Here is an 18,320-nt window from a genome sequence, read left to right on the forward strand (position 1 = left end):
TAGGTGTGAATGGTTGTCTGTGTCTATGTGTCAGCCCTGTGATGACCTGGCGACTTGTCCAGGGTGTACCCTGCCTTTCGCCCGTAGTCAGCTGGGATAGGCTCCAGCTTGCCTGCGACCCTGTAGAAGGATAAAGTGGCTAGAGATAATGAGATGAGATGAGATTATTATGCAAATAAGGAGTTAAATTCAGCCTTGTTCTGGAAAGCAGTGTCGCCATCCAAGTCATGAACATCTGCTCTATCCTCACTGTAAGCAGGTAATTTCCATTAACATTACACTGTCAGTCAGTATAAACAAACCTTTTACAGATAAATAATACAAGTTCATTTCTGATTACAATCAGCACGAGCCATTGAAATAAATCCAACTCAACACTATTTACGGTAATTACTAGCATGATATAGTAAACAACATCTTTCCTAATGAGGCCTACACTGCATAAATCTAAAGTGTTGTGATGAATAATATCATGAGGTAAAAGTTAGTTTGAAATGGTTCCTTCATTCATAGATTTCATGTGAAAATGTCACTGATTTTTGTGTCTCAGGAAGAGTTAAAGTATTTTTATGGATAAATGTTTGAATAAAGGTTTGAAAGATTAAAAGGTAGAAGTTATGGTTATTATTTATTGATAAGCTCACCAAAGGATTAATTGACTAATAAAAAAAAAATCAATAGATTAATTTAAAACAAATCATTAGTGCAATCAACTAATTAAAAAAATTAATAAAAAAAATTGTTCATTGTAGCCTTAGTGTAAAGACACAGAAGAATATTCCAGATATTTAAAAAAATTATTATAAGCATATTTTTGTAACAAAATTAATTTATTAAAAAACAAACAAAAAGTCTGTGTGTGTGTGAATGAGAACGACAGCAGAGTCCGACTTTCTAACATTCTTCCCATAATGTGTGTTTCAGTGTGTGTGGGATTAGAGAGTGAGGGTTATCGGTGCTTTCATTACAAATGAAGTTGTCCATGTGATATTTATTAAACAAACCCGTTCACTGTGTTCAGCTCTGAAAGTTCCTTTGCAGAAGAAAGGAACAGAAACCAGAACAAACTTCCTTTTCAGTAAATGGACTGAGTGAAATCTGAGCGTCAGTCACCAGGATGTTTGTAGCCTGTATTGGTGAGGGATTTTTTTGTTCTTTTCTAGTCCATGTTGTTTTGTGGTTTGGAGGTGGGAACGCTTGTGTAGCCTTTATTTTGTAGATTCTGTGAACTACTGGTGTGACTTTTCTCTGTGCAGTCCTTTGTTGTGTTCCCCCTCCTGCCCTGGTCTGGCTCGCTGGAGACATTGTCCACACTGCTTCCTCACTGTGGGACGAGTTCCATTTTTCCCTCTCTTTGGTCATGCTGCAGTGTCGACGACTCACTTTCTAAAGTCGGCTGCTGATCAGAATTTCTAATACCAGGGACGTAACGTGTAATAGCAAACCCGAGCTTTCATTTTCTCCCATGTGGTCTAATATCATCTGTAAGATGAAAACAGAAAAAAAGACAGGTTTCAACATTGTGATCAATATAAATTATCTTACTCAGGAACTATATCTGTTTTCCCTTGTAATTATCACTTTATTAAAATATTTAAAATAAATCACATTTGGTTAAATCACATTCGCACTTCAGTAAATACAGTATAAAAATAAATGTGAACGAACAGTTGATCATTGTGTGTGTGTGAGAGTGAGTGAGTTTAGAGCATGTTGGACTCGTGTAAGCTGTTATTCCTGCTGAAATGAAAGTAAAACTGCAGCGGTATTTCTGTGTAGAACAGTAACAGCTCAGTTCAAAGTGTACTTAGTGTACTCCAATCAAATTACAGCCACAACTAACAATTAGCATGCAGTGATTGTTAGCATTATGTTTGAATTCTGATATTGAGTTCTGATGGGATATTCTATGCGCTTCTGTCAGGGGCGGCGCTGGGGGGGAGTTAGGACGATTCTAAGGGCCTGGCACTGACAGGGGGGCCTGTGAGGGATATTAATATTATTTTAATAGTATTGCCTTGTGTAAGTTTTTGAAATAAAATTTCATTTCATCTGTTAAAATATGCAAATTATACATGGTTATGATTTGCTATATACTTGAATTATTTATGATATTGTCATTTCACCCCTCCTCCCTTTTTACTAATGGTACAGTCTGATTCTGGGCGGGGACAGTGAAATGTGTAGCTCCGTGTGTGCACAGCGCTATTAGCACAGCGCCGCTATTAGCGCAGCTCAGATCAGCTGCCGGTTTTTCTGTGTGCGCAACAGAGCAACATTCTAGAAGTTGCTAAGCAGGAGCAGGTGTGATGGTGGTGAGATAAATTATGAAGTCCGGATTTCAAAAACGGAAGGAGAAGCAGCAGAAAGGGAGAAAAAGGGTCGACAATTGGTGACTCAGTTTTTCCCAAAGAAAGGTAGTCTATTATTCACTGACACTCGATGCCATTACAGCATGCTAGCTAATGACAGACTAGCAGATTTCATTTTAACCTAGGGTGACCAGACGTCCCGGTTTTACCGGGACAGTCCCGATTTGGGGTTGTGTGTCCCAAGTCCCGACAAAAGTCTGTCGGGACACGGATATGTCCCGGTTTTCGCCACTCGCGACGTTTGCGACTGAGCAGCGTGGGAATCATTAGCGGAGAAATGTCTGCATTTACTATTTTGATGAATTGACAGGAATCGCAAACTTTCCTGGTTACTGCCCCCTGGCCCTGTGGCATGGGTGTTTATTTAGCCACATTATTCCAGACAACAGAACGTGTTGCCATGCAACAATAAAATAAACATTAACTGGCGCGAATGTTCTTTGTCTAGCAGCTAGCAGCAGTAATGCCGCAGCAATTATGCCGAAAAGAAAATGTACCTTTTCCAAAGATTTACAGGGCACCTACCCCTTCCTCCGATGCAGAACAATACGCACGAAGCCTACTGCACACGCTGTAAGTGTTTTGTTCTTGTACTGAGTTGGGTAGCCTATGTTGCAAATGCTGTGCGCTCCTGTGGGGGCTTTCCTCGGGCTGTCGCCCCTCTCCTCTTTTATTGCTGTTTTGTTTGAGTGTATATTTACGGAAGCCGTGAGAGGCCCTTCATATAATCTTTTTTTATTCACCTTGTTATCCCGAAATAACGACATAATTAATTCAGGATCTCGAGAAAACAACAACTAATTCGAGATCTCGAGAAAACAAAACCGTTATTCCGAGATCTCGAGAAAACAAAATTATTTCATGATTTCAGCTGGATCACTGTATCTCCGTCGGTAGAGACGAAGCCGGGCCAGTCTTCTGCGGAGGTGCCGCGGACTAATTTTGAAATTATCCCTTATTAAAAGACTTAATGCAATCTCTCCTTGTGTCAACCCCTGATCAAAATATTGCCTTATTAGGTGATCGATTATTCCAGACATTCTAATGACCAAAGTTGCGTCTATACAGAATGAGAAATAGCCCCAAAGTCAGCATATCACAAGTCTCTTGGTGCACCTGAATGAACCATTTCTCAGCTGTTTACTTGAGATCATGAAATAATTGTTTTGTTTTCTCGAGATCTCGGAATAACGTTTTTTTTCTCGAGATCTCAAATTAGTTGTGTTGTTTTCTCGAGATCCTGAATTAATTGTGTCGTTATCTCGGGATAACAAGGTGAATAAAAAAAAAAAAGGATTATATGAAGGGCCTCTCACGGCTTCCGTAGTATATATTCTCAAATCACTTGTCTCTTTTTTGTTTCTGTTTAACATACCATTCTGACAGTTTGGCCATATTGCTGTGTTGAACAGCTTGTTGCACCTTCCATTAAAGTGTTCACTTTTGTACACATCATCTTGCTTTATTCATTCAGTTGTGGGGAATGTTTTTTTTCTGCTCCTTCTACTCAAGCGAGTAGGACGCTTCTTTGCTTTGCTCCTGCTTTCTTGATCTTTATTTCTATACTTTACTTTCTCATTTAATTTCCACTATTTTTTCATTTTATTTTTCATCTTTATAAGCTTTTAATTTAATTTTAATTTAATTTCCACTATTTTTTCATCTTTATAAGAAGTTAGTTTTTAAAACAAAATGCCAGGGGGCAAAAAATCCTGCAGAAAATGCATGGAACTAGAACAGAGGATTTCTATTCTGGAATCAAAGATTGATGCTCTGCCAAAGACAGACGAATTAAAAGCGATATCTCAGGAAAGGAGTACAGAAACAGTGGCTGAGAATGCAGAGATTGCACTCCGACAGACCGATGGCATTGCAGATCGAGTGGATGAAATCATCAATCAAGCTGGGCAAAATGTGAGTACAGAAAACTGGCAAATGATGGGTGGCAAGCCCAAAAATAAAAACAGAAGAGTAATTACTTCAACACCAGCTCGTTCTACAAATTACAATAGGATCTACAATCCTATGGAAAATCCACAGCCCATAAGGCTTCAGAACAAATTTGAATGCCTCAGGGATGTGGAAGAGGATTTTTCAAGCGGACAAACACATCGTAAAAAGAGATCGCACCAAGATCGAAGAGCTGTGGGAAGAGGCAAAAAGCAGCTCGTAACACCACCTGATCCCACAACCCTTGTTCTTGGTGATTCCACTGTAAGACAATTAAAAGGTCATGGGATGATTATTTGCTGCCTTCCAAATGCATCCATCTCTGACACCAAAGACAGCATTTTGAAACTTATGTCCGAGCATAAAACTATTAAACGTATTGTTGTGCATGTGGGAGCAAATGATGTTTTCAGAGAACAGCTGTTTGTCCAAGATGATTTCAGAAAACTTTTTTCTGAGCTCTATAAGACTGGAATACAATCTTTTATTAGCGGCCCACTTCCAGCGAGAGGAAGTTTTGCATTTTCTCGACTCTTCAGTCTTAACACCTGGCTTGGAAAAACTTGTTTTTCATTTGGTATGAACTTCATAGACAATTTTAACCTTTTCTGGAATCGCAGAGAATTCTACAAGCCAAATAGCACTGAACTCAGCTGGATTGGAGCCAAAGTCTTAGTAGACCATTACAGACTTGCAATCTTTTCTCAGCCAGCATTGAGGAAAACAGTTGATAAGATGTCGCAGACTGACATAGTTACAAAAAACAATACCTCTGCAAAGCCTAAACAATCATCTTTGCAAGTCGTCATCAAGGACACACAGACATCTGACCTGCCAGACTGCCAAGATTCAAAGACAGACTGCCAAAAATCAGAGACAAACTGCTTTACAAAGAACTCCTCAATTTCTCGCTCTTCTGACTTCATTTCGCCATCTCCATCTTCTCCCAGGATGGATTTCCCAAATAGCATGAAAAAATTGCTCCCAATGGCTACACTCTCTTTTTCCAGCCCAAATCTGTCGCAACAGTGTACCCAGTTCATCAAAATTGTGTTCGCCCAGGACTTTCAGCTGGCTACAAATCTTTTTCACCATCCAAAAGATACGTCATCTCCAATCCTTTCACCCTCAAACCAAATGGAACATTTAGAAAGTCTTGTTTGATGTACTCTGGGTCCCTGCAAATGAGTGTAGTTTTGAAAACCAGCAGGGACCCAATGTGCCTATGCCATTCTCTATTCCTGTGTTGATAAGAAATAGAAAACATAGAGCACATTTAACCCTGGGGGTAAACCAATCTAATCTCCTTCCTGTTTTAAAACAACATCAGAGTGCACAAGCAGATATTACTTCTAGACTTTCTGTAAAGCTAGCTCTTCTGAACGTTTGATCACTTTTAAACAAGTCATTTTTAATTAATGATCTTATCTGCAAACACAATCTTGATTTTTTGCTTCTAACTGAAACTTGGCTGGATCAAGCAAATAGTGCTACCACCCTTATTGAAGCAGCTCCCCCAAATTTTAATTTTTTGAATGTTACCCGACAAGGGAAAGGTGGAGGGATCGCAAATATATTCAAAGTCTCTTTTCAATGTAAACAATCCTCACTTGGTGATTTTACGTCCTTTGAACACTTATGTGCACTTGTTACATGCTCTCCTAACATTATTATTAACTATTTATAGGCCTCCGAGACATTCAGCCAAAGTCTTTCTTGAAGAGTTTGGTGAACTGTTGTCAGTCATTTGCTTAGAGTTTGATTGTCTTATTATATCTGGGGATTTTAATTTGCATGTAGATAATACTGATAACACTTATGCCAAAGAACTACTTGCACTTATTGACAACTTCAACCTAGTACAACATGTACAGGGGCCGACCCACTCTCGTGGTCATACCCTTGACCTCGTCATCACAAAGGGTCTTACTGTTTCTACTACTGTTGTTGATCTTGCCTTATCCGATCATTTCTGTGTTTTCTCTGATGTTTCTACGTCTCCTCACATTCAGAACAGCTCAACGACTATGGGTAGGAGAGTCATAAAAGACAACACATGTGCTCTCTTTGAGCAAGCTCTCTCTCAGAACTCAACCAAAATGTCAGACTCTGTAGATGATTTACTGGAAATTTTTAATTTAAACATGACCCAAATTATGGATGATATTGCTCCATTCAAAATCAAAAGAGTCAATAATAAGCAGAAAGCACCATGGAAGCAATACCCGGCTGTTAAACTGCTAAAGAGAGAAGGTAGAAAGACTGAAAGAAAATGGCACAAATCTAAACTTCACATCCATTATCAAATCCATAAAGAGATGCTTTGTAATTATAATTATGAAATTCGTAAAGCAAGACAGTCTTTCTTCTCCAACATCATCAGCAGGAATATGAACAATGCCCGTGTGCTATTTTCAACAGTAGAGAAGCTAACTAATCCCCCACCACAATTAGCACCTGAACTTCTCTCAGTTAATAAATGCAATGAGTTTGCATCCTTTTTCAAAGGTAAAATTGATAAAATACGGCAGAATATTGCTCATAATATATCTCAGTTGCAAAAAATTGAAAAACTGCAATCACCAATGACACAGATAGATAACTTCAACACAATGTCAGAATTTTGTTTAATTGATTATGAGACTCTTGAAAAAACTGTACAAAATCTCAGTTCCTCAACATCTGAATTGGACATTCTGCCCACCAACTTTTTTAAGTCTGTTCTTCATCTTATAATTACAGATGTGCTTCAAATTATAAATACATCCCTAGAGACTGGCGTTGTTCCTGTGTCCCTGAAAAAAGCCGTTGTAAAGCCCCTACTTAAAAAAAAATAATCTGGATCCTTCAGTATTAAATAACTACAGGCCAATATCAAATTTACCATTCATCGGGAAAATCCTTGAAAAAATTGTCTTCAATCAATTAACTGCCTTCTTGATATCAAACAGCCGTTTTGATAATTTTCAGTCAGGATTTCGTGCCAATCATAGCACTGAAACAGCGCTGATTAAAGTTATAAATGACATACGTCTTAATACTGATGCAGGCAAAACATCGGTCCTGGTATTACTGGACCTCAGTGCAGCTTTTGATACTGTTGATCACAACATACTGCTATATCGACTTGAACACTGGGTTGGATTGACTGGTAAAGTTATCAATTGGTTAAATTCATACTTAAAAGATAGAAGCTTCTTTGTTACCATTGGAAATTGTTCCTCAACGTCAATGTCCTTGACCTGTGGTGTCCCCCAGGGGTCGATTCTTGGACCATTACTTTTCAACCTTTATATGCTCCCACTTGGGCAAATTATCAATAACAATTCAATTCTGTATCACTGCTATGCAGATGATACCCAAATTTATCTTGCTTTATCACCTAATGATTATGCCCCCCTTGAATGTCTCTACCAGTGTATCGATCAAATCAACAGCTGGATGTCACAAAATTTTCTTCAGCTGAACACAGATAAAACAGAAGTAATTCTATTTGGAAAAAAAGATGAAAGACTCAGGATTACCACTATTCTTGACACAAAAGGGATTAAAACTAAAGAAATGGTTAAAAATCTTGGTGTTTTCATTGACAGCGAGTTAAACTTTGACAGTCACATGAAAGCAATCACTAAAACGGCATTTTATCACCTAAAAAACATTTCCAAACTAAGAGGACTTGTGTCAAAAAATGATCTGGAAAAACTGATACATGCCTTCATCTCTAGTAGGGTTGATTACTGCAATGGCCTTTTCACAGGCCTGCCAAAAAAGACCATCAAACGACTTCAGCTGGTTCAAAATGCAGCGGCGAGGGTTCTCACACGAACAAAAAGAACAGAGCACATTACTCCAATTCTAAGGTCCCTTCACTGGCTTCCAGTAAGCTACAGAATTGACTTTAAAGCATTGCTGCTGGTGTACAAATCTCTAAATGGTACAGGGCCCAATTACCTCTCTGATATGTTGCAGCGGCCTAACCCAATCAGATCTACCAGATCGAAACAGAAAAATTTACTATTAAAACCTGTTGTTAAAACAAAGTGTGGTGAAGCAGCTTTTAGCTACTATGCAGTGCAGCTATGGAACCAACTGCCAGAGGACATTAAAAATGCTCCTGCTGTTGGCAGCTTCAAATCTAGGTTAAAGACCAAGCTGTTCTCAGATGCTTTCTGTTAAATAATTAATATTGTCTTTTTTACATGTTTTATAATCTTTACTTTTACAGTCTCTGCATGTTTCAAATTTACTTTAACTTTATTCTATTTTATTCTGATGGTTTCTTTTTTTTTCTTTTTCTCCCCCTATTTGAACTTCTACTTCATTTTATTATTTTATTTCTACTATTGTTTAATTCTTATTATATTTCTTTTAATTCTTTTAATTAATTGTTTAATTCTTATAATATTATATATTAGAATAAAAATAAAATTATTTTATGTAATTTTATTTTCTATTGTTTACTGTTTTGCTTTTACCTCTGTAAAGCACATTGAACTGCAACTGTGTATGAAATGTGCTATATAAATAAACTTGCCTTGCCTTTTCAATCAGCAGTGCAGTGTCATTTTATTTAAATACTTCACGTTTATTGCCATGGAAGATCAGATGACTGTAATGTAGAAGTCTGCACAGACAGTGGCGTGCACAGATAGACACGAGGTGGTGCTCAAGCACCTGCCCCTCTGTCCAAAAAAGTGCCCTTTTGAATTTTTTTTTTTACAGTTTACTGAGGCCAATGTCGACATGATCTTTTAGAAAAGCCGCGGCATTAAAAGCGTGTGTGAAAATAATGTCCCGATGTGTGCCCCCTCCGCACACACACCGGACCTCTGTCTCTCTTGCTCTGTCACGTGAACAAGCGTGCAGTGCATTCAATGTGAGGTTGCAGCAGCATAGCGTCCTGGAAGCCACGGCCTTGTCGTAGCGCAGACAACACATCGGGCAGTCAGTCAGGTCTTCCCCTGCCCCACCAGCCAGCTAACACATGAATCGAGTGAAAATGTATTGTTTGCCCTCTAAGCCCAAGCTGTAATTTTGTCGTGAAGTAGCCCGTCGCATACAGAAACAACTGCACATAAGTATTATGTTTTTTGCTAGACCATTTTCAGATTTATTAAAACAAAAATTTCTTTTTCTATTTTGTTCAACTCGAGATTCCTGGCAAAGTCAAAAAGCCTTGATGTAATAAATTAACATTAAGTGGTTGTTTTACACCTTTAAAAACTAAAATGGGTCAGTGGCGACCCGAACACAAGAGGAGGGTTAAATCTCAGACTTTTATAATAAAGGTGTTCCACATGCGCAAAAAAGTGCCCTTTTTTCCCCCCAGAGCACTTGCCCCCCAAAATGTCTGTGCACGCCACTGTGCACAGAACTAGCTAAACTTGTGCAGTAAACTAGCGTACTGGGCTAATACATGAGGTAAAATATTAGGCTAGCCTACAGTACATGATACTGGTGCTAATAACTGGTTTCAAAACTAATGAGGTGCCCTCAACATACACAGATTCGGCCTCAGGAATAGGACCCCAGCCCTCAACCCAAATCCTAGGAGGAGGTGAGCAGTACAATCCATGAATAAAGGATTTAGGGTTAAAAACTATTTTAATTGCTAGGCTACAGTAAGCAGCATTAGACTATTAAGACTTACATTAAAATGAAAAGACATTTCTTTCTTTTATGAGCAACTATTCTTAGGTAACTTAGTATGGAGTTCATTCAATCAAAATGTTCATGTGTTGAGAGAACTTGCATGCATTACTGTCTCAGTAGTATCTCAGTGGATTTATAACAGATTCTGTATTCTGCACATTATGGATAGTTCAGAGCCAGCGCCCTCCTCAGGCCATGAAAGTTGAGAACACTGTGTGGAAAAAAAAAAAAATCACCTTTTTTCATAGGTATCTTTATTGTATAATTAAGTCTAGGTGTTTTGCCATTGTTCATGTGTGGATTTGTTGATATTGTTAAGTATTTAACTTGAATATTTTGCACATTAGCTGTGGTCATAGATATCATTGCTAGTGTTCATGTGTGGATTTATTGATACTGTTGCTAAGTATTTAACTTGAATATTTGAACATTTGCTGTGTTTTCTAATAAATGTGTGATGACTAAAAGAAACCAAAAACACTTAGTGGATTTCTTGCAGTGCACTCTGTAACTGTATCAAAAAACTAGTGTAGTTATTTGTCAAGGCGTACATTTGATCACATACAATAAGTCAATAAATGGAGAAAACAAAGGAATACATTTTGTAATCCTGATTATTGATGATGTTTGCTGGAGGGCTCTGGAGTCTCCATAATGTGCATACAGAATGTTATAAGTCCATACTGATACAGTGATGCATGCAGTTTCTCTCAACACAAACATTTGGATTGAAGGAACTCCATAGGCTACTGAGTGGCCTAATAATAGTTGCTCATAAAATAAAATATATATATCTTCCATATATATCATGGAATTTTAATTTTAAGGCAACAGTCTATTCAGTCTAATTCTGACAGTTCTGCATTTAAAATGTTCATATACCAAATAATTGTATCACCTAAACTTGCTAGGTAGCTGATCACATGCATAGTAAAGTAGAAGTGCCAGCCAAAAATAGACTTCAAATTCAGTTGCTTGCGCTTGAAAATTTTACCGGGGGGCCCTAAATTGTAATCTTTCATAGGGTCCAAGATTTCTAGCGGCGCCCCTGGCTTCTGTCAATACGATTATCATCGGTACATTCTGTTGATTTGTCCCATTACATTACTCGAACAGACATGACATTCTTGCTCTTACATTATATTTTAGAGGAAATATACATTCAGTCCTGTGTGTGTTAAGTTCACTTACATTAGCCGGCCTCCTGAACTTTTCAGCAACTCCTCGAGCTGTGTGAGTGAATCTTTTAGTTCATTCCCTCTCAGATCCAGCTCTTTCAGATGTGAGGAGTTTGAGCTCAGAGCTGCAGTCAGAGCAGCACCGCCTCTCTCTGTTATTCTGCACTGACATAACCTGCAGACAGGGAGATAATGACGTACGTGTGAACATGAAGAGATTCATGAACTCATCGTGAATGTAACACAAACACAGATGTTAATACAGAGATGAAGATCTTGTCAGTTTTGTTCGTGTGCATCTGGAAAGCTCTGATTCACAGAAAACTATTAAAGATTGTGATCTCAGTTCAGTGTTTCATCACTGAGTTACTCACCGCAGTGTCTCCAGTTTACACTCGTGTTTCTTCAGTAGATCACAGAGCTTCTCCACTCCTGAGTCTCCCAGTTTACACCAACGCAGATCCAGCTCTCTGATGTGTGATGGATTTGTACAGAGAGCTGAAGCCAAAGCAGTGCAGGATTTCTCACTGACGCTGTTCCTCAGTCTGCAGAAAGGAAACGGCATTTAGTCCATCAGGACAGAAAAAAAGAAAAGAGACCTGAGATGAATTTTTTTTTTTTAATTCTGATTTCTTTTTATCCAAGTGTTACCTCATGTACACTAAGGGAGTATTGTGGTTACATTGCCCCCCAGAAAACACACACACACACTAATTGTGCTGCCTTTTGTGAACTTATTTGGACCTTATGCCTGTTCCATGACAGTAAGACCCTCTTCAAAAGTTTTATTGACACATTTTAATGGCAACCTCCATCTTCCTCCCCTCGAACGACCACATCCACTTCCGCTCCTTTCACAATACGAGTTTCACCTTTGTCATTCAGTGTAAGGAAACATATGTGAACATATGAAGCTTTAGCAAATTAAATACAACAAAAATCATAAACATGCAAAACTGTATGTCTTATATCTGAAAGTTAACAACGCCAATCACTAGACTGATAATTCAGTGTATTTTTGTGAGCTGCTGTGACTTTTCTTATTTGTAAGATAGAAGTGTAAAGGATGGAATGATGAAGTAAATGTAAATAAAATGTAAATATTATTTTGGGTAATATTAGCCTCTTTTAAAACTGTTAAAAATAACAGTTTTTAATTTATGTTTTCACCATCTGTTCAGTATTAGTGCTGACAGATGTTTACAGATGTTTACTAGTGCTGAGGCAGTGTGCGTTACAGTCAGAAAACTTGTGTTGAATTACAGGATGGTTTTCTTTAATGTACCGTCCATTGCAGGGCTCCATGCACACACACTTTTACACACTCATTCACACCTAAAGGGCAGTTTATCTTCACCAGTCCCCCCCCACAAAAAAAAAACAAAAACACTGCACAGGCGCCAACATAGCCACCACGTTTGTAAGAGCTCTGTGTTTGTTCTTTACTTTTATTATATTGATAGTTGCTTTCAAGCTTTTAAAAGCTAGATTTAAGGAAAACGAAACGCCGTGGCTCCAAAACAGCCGGTTTCAAGTTCCCTATTCGCATAAATATTGAGTTCGATGGGCGATTGTATTATGGAGTGATCGAGGCTTGACTTTCCTGGTGGCTCCGGAACAGTCCATTTTACTAGATATTACGATCTGTATGGATGTCCAGCCTCACCCTGGTTCAGAGCTTGTCGTTCCAGGGAGGAAGCAGATGGGAAATGTTCGCAAAAGACCAGACAGTGGGAATACAGCTTACGACCGTTTGAAACTCCTGTCCCTCAGGCATATGGCACTTAAGCCTGATAGGACCGTCCTGTCTGAACTTAAGTCACTAGGCATTGTAGGTATCATGCCGCCATCTTGTGTCAGAACTACAATTCCCAGGCAACTTCCATGTGACCTACGTCACGCGTGGGCGGGATCACCTACGTCAGTCTGCCATGCACGCATAAATCCAAGCGGAAGCTCCGCCATGTTGTCTCTCGCGTCCGGTTTCCGACGAGTCTGGACGCATAAAGGGATGCTCTCCATCAAAAAGACGTCTTCTTTCTTGCAAGATCCATCACTCAGCGCGATTTTCTTACTTACCCTTGGCAAAGGTAAACTCTAGAGTCGCGCGATCTTTAAACTCAACCTGAGTTACAACCGGTTTACTTGTATTAGAAGTGACGTCACGACTGCAGCCCAGGCAGTTAAAAGTTAAGAAGCGATTGAATCCTTTTTAACTCAAAAGCGCTGTGCATCTTATTCTGATCAGAGACTTTTCCTCACGAACGCTGAGGTTCAGACCAAGAATCCTCTGCTTTCCACGGGAACCACCCAAGTGCTCCGCTGGACCCGAAAGTTTTCTCCGCCTCCATCACGAGCGGCTCACGTGCTCCCACGGCGAGGCCCGAAACTACACCGGCGAATAGTTCTTCGTATCTTGCTAAAGGCAGGATTAAGTAAGATTTTGGCATTTGGGCATAATTAAGATAGTCTTAGGAATTTGCTTTTATTTGAAATAGTGTGAATTTAAACCCAGGTTTATGTTACACTGTTAGACACGCAGCGTGTTGATTTATTTTGGTTCTGTGTTCTCTCAGTTGTTTAATAGGCTGCGCATGCTTCTCTCTCTCTCTTATTCTGACTAACACTAATTTCCTTATCATACATTTTGACCTTATCAAGGTTTCAGTGAGTTTTTGGTAACGTTATGAGTGTGGAATCTTTTGTTACTGAGAAAACACGTGCTCAACAGGCCTGACCAGGCCTGATACACTTTAGATAGCTTCCCTTTGTCTTTAGCAACACGTGCTCAGTAGGCCTCACAAGGCCTAACAAACACACTTTAGCTAGGCCATAGGGCCTTTCACAAACCCATACTAGCAACACAAGGCTAATCTAGGCCTCCACCACGTGTAGTTAGCTACACGAGGCTAAACACAGAGCTAATCCTTTGTTCTATTTAGATAACATTCTTTTGTTTTAGCTAGCAACAAGCTAGGCCTCCACCACGTGTAGTTAGCTACACGAGGCTAAACACATGGTCAAGTCCTACACACACACACACACACACACACACACACACCTCACTGCTTGTATATATTGATTTATTATTTTTCTTTGTATAATAAATTCATTTATTAAACAAACTGTGTTTGTGAACAATATCTGAAGTCCCCAATCTTCTCAAAGAATTCAAAAGGGTGCAAATGTTATATAATATGGTAAGTGATCGTAATAATTTGGAAATGTACCATAATTTAGCTGTTTGGTAATTTATTATTAAGCACCAGGATTAATGGTATGATTCACTAAATGATTCATTGAACGATTCACTAAATGATTCACTGAATGAGACTGATTCTATGGTATGATTCAATTCAAACGAGTCAAAGTAAACGATTCAATGGGATTGATTCATTTTAATTATTGACCTTCAAAATTTAATGAGACTGATTTAACGAGATTGATCACTTAATTTCAATAATTAACTGATTGCACCCACAGCATTTTGCGAGACAGAGGCAGAAGAGGGGCTGGAAAGAAGCGCTGACCCTCCTCCCCTGCTCCCCAGAGCCGGGGGGTGCCGGGGATGCGTGCATTTATCAGACCCAAAACCCATCCGCGGGCGCGGGGGGGGGTCCTCGGGGCTCCCCCCGCCCCGGCCGCTTTGGTGACTCTAGATAACCTCGGGCCGATTGCGCGCCCCCCGCGGCAGCGACGTCTCATTCGAATGTCTGCCCTATCAACTTTCGATGGTACTATAGGCACCTACCATGGTGACCACAGGTGACGGGGAATCAGGGTTCGATTCCGGAGAGGGAGCCTGAGAAATGGCTACCACATCCAAGGAAGGCAGCAGGCGCGCAAATTACCCATTCCCGACACGGGGAGGTAGTGACGAAAAATAACGATGCAGGTCTCTTTCGAGGCCCTGTAATCGGAATGAGCGTATCCTAAACCCATGGGCGAGGACCCATTGGAGGGCAAGTCTGGTGCCAGCAGCCGCGGTAATTCCAGCTCCAATAGCGTATATTAAAGTTGCTGCAGTTAAAAAGCTCGTAGTTGGATCTCGGGAGTGGGCTGGCGGTCCGCCGCGAGGCGAGCCACCGCCTGTCCCAGACCCTGCCTCCCCGGCGCCCCCCGGATGCCCTTGGCTGGGTGTCCGGCGCAAAAGCCTCCTTCCCTCCCCCTCCCCGGGGTGTGGGGCGGGGGGCCGGGGCCCGGAGTGTTTACTTTGAAAAAATTAGAGTGTTCAAAGCGGGCCGCCCAACCTGCCTGAATACCTGAGCTAGGAATAATGGAATAGGACTCCGGTTCAATTTTGTGGGTTTTTCGGAACCTGGGCCATGATTAAGAGGGACGGCCGGGGGGCATTCGTATTGCGCCGCTAGAGGTGAAATTCTTGGACCGGCGCAAGACGGACGAAAGCGAAAGCATTTGCCAAGAATGTTTTCATTAATCAAGAACGAAAGTTGGAGGTTCGAAGACGATCAGATACCGTCGTAGTTCCAACCGTAAACCATGCCGACCCGCGATCCGGTGGCGTTATTCCCATGACCCGCCGGGCAGCGTGCGGGAAACCACGAGTCTTTGGGTTCCGGGGGGAGTATGGTTGCAAAGCTGAAACTTAAAGGAATTGATGGAAGGGCACCACCAGGAGTGGAGCCTGCGGCTTAATTTGACTCAACATGGGAAACCTCACCCGGCCCGGACACGGAAAGGATTGACAGATTGATAGCTCTTTCTCGATTCTGTGGGTGGTGGTGCATGGCCGTTAGTTGGTGGAGCGATTTGTCTGGTTAATTCCGATAACGAACGAGACTCCGGCATGCTAAATAGTTCCGCGGCCCCTCGTGGCCGGCGTCCCAAACTTCTTAGAGGGACAAGTGGCGTTCAGCCACGCGAGATGGAGCAATAACAGGTCTGTGATGCCCTGAGATGTCCGGGGCTTCACGCGCGCCACAATGGCCGGACCAGCGTGTGCCTACCCTACGCCGAGAGGCGCGGATAATCCGCTGAACCGAACATCCCTGTTGTTGAAACCCGCCGCCTTAAAGTAAAATCTATATGTCGCCCTATTAACCAAAGCAATCTGATTGGCATTCCCCGAGTAAATACAACAACGACCTGTGCTGCTCCTGCCACGGATTTTGCTGTTCCTAACTGTCTTTTCACAAATTTTTGTGGATTGGCGAAAACAAAGAACCATGTAAGGGGACCAGTTGCTCTCGAAACTCACTTCAGAAACCAGGATATCGATGTGTGTGTGGTATCTGAAACACATCCTTCAACCGATGTGCCTGATACAGTTGTGAATATTCCTGAGTATGCAATCTACAGGCGTGATAGACGTTGGGCTGATTTGGACAAAAGGAAAAAAGGTGGAGTGTCTGTCTACGTACGGAAAAATTAAAAAGTTTTGGACGTTTATCGTTCTAAGCTATACGAATTGATCTGTTTGACTCTGGTATTGCCTTCTGGATATCGAATGCTAATTTGTGGCCTTTACAATCCACCAAAGTACAATTACCGTGACAAAGATCTAATGGGCTATTTGGTTGGCTTTGTTGACTCGGTGTTGGAAAAACACCCTGAAATAGTCGTGGTATGTGGCGGTGATCTCAATCGATTGGATTTGCAAGAACTAAAGGCTTTGTCAGGGTGGGACATTATGGTTGATTTCCCCACGAGGGGCGATGCTATTCTTGACAATTGCCTAACCAACCGCCCGGAACTTTTTGGAAAAGCTTATCCCATTCACATGCTAATAAAAACCGATCACAAAGGCTTTGTTTTGCCAGCGGGTCGGAAACTGAAGCCCATTCGTCATAAAGTGCTAGTGCGTGACTGTAGAGAACACCGCAAGCGAGCGCTGTATCTTGCATTGGCGGATATGGACTGGGGAGATGTTACCGAGGCAACAAACATAAATGAGGCAGTCGGTCGGCTTGAAGAAAAGAGTCGCTCACTGATGGATAAATATATGCCTTTTAGATCTGTGCGTATGTCATCACATGACCCTGCTTGGATGACTCCTCTCGTAAGATCAATGTTTAGAGCAAAATCAAGAATCTCTCTCTCTCTCTCTCCAAACAATGAAGAACGCCTTATAGTGATTAATAGCAGAATTTCGGAAGTAATTAGCCAGAACCGGAGAAACCCTTCTACAATCTTAGGGAGCCGCGAGTGGTGGAAAAACGTAGACTTTATTTCTCAGCGCCGTAACTCGACCTACGTTGCTTTGGATGAACATACCATGGACCGTCTTAATGATTATTTTGGGCAACTCTGCTGTGATGACAACTACATGCGACCAATCAACATGCAAATTGCTGATGTAGAGGTTCCCGAATTATCTGAGAGAATGGTCTGGAATGCTCTTGGGAAATTAAAGAAAACTGCTACTGGCCCGGATGAGATCCCGTTCTGGATCTGGAAAGACTTTTCGGAAATATTTACACCTGTTATTTCTAAAGTTTGGAACTTATCACTGTCAACGTACGAATGGCCTGAGTCCTGGAAGAGAGCTAACATCAACCCGCTACCCAAGTTGGATATCCCGAAGGAGGACAAAGATTACAGAGGCATTAATGTAACACCTGTTATTGCGAGGGCCTTTGAAAAGGTTGTGTTTGAGAACTTCGCCAGGAAAACGGTCAAAGCGAGCCTTAGCCCCTCTCAGTTCGCATACAGACAAGGAGGTAACTGTACCAATGCGCTGATCACCGTCCAGCATCAGGTGTGTAAATACCTGGATGACATTGACTGCAGAGCCGTTAGAGTTTTTACAATGGACTTCAGCGAGGCCTTTGACTGTTAAGCATAATCTTTTGTCAAACAAACTCAAACAGTTAGCGCTTAGCCCATACATAATCAATTGGTATCACAGTTTTCTTTTTGGTAGGCAACAAAGAATCTTCTCTAGTAATCACAGTTGCAATTGGAAGTCTGTAAACAAAGGGACTACTCAGGGCAGTGTCAGCGGACCGCACCTTTTTAACATTTTCCTTAATGATCTTGACATACGTTATAACGGTAATCCTATACTTTTCAAATTCGCAGATGATTCTACTATAGTGTCTCCCGTTTATAACAAAGCAGACCCTTCTATAAATTTAGTCAATTTGTTTCTTAGATGGTCTAATGAGAATCACACGTCATGTAACACTAGTAAATGTAAGGAACTAAT

The 18,320-nt window shown here is 40.8% G+C and overlaps 1 long non-coding RNA gene across 1 annotated transcript; it reads right to left on the minus strand.

The window, feature by feature from the left end:
• Positions 1-811: 811 nt before the first annotated feature.
• LOC132888192 (uncharacterized) lies at positions 812-11,691 on the minus strand. Its single transcript, XR_009654914.1, has 2 exons — positions 11,166-11,691; positions 812-1,482 (listed from the first exon to the last, which is right to left on the minus strand). It is a non-coding gene; the product is annotated as an uncharacterized LOC132888192 (long non-coding RNA).
• Between the last annotated feature and the right edge of the window lie 6,629 nt (positions 11,692-18,320).

This window comes from Neoarius graeffei, chromosome 6 (genome assembly GCF_027579695.1).
Source record: "Neoarius graeffei isolate fNeoGra1 chromosome 6, fNeoGra1.pri, whole genome shotgun sequence".
Taxonomy (NCBI): domain Eukaryota; kingdom Metazoa; phylum Chordata; class Actinopteri; order Siluriformes; family Ariidae; genus Neoarius; species Neoarius graeffei.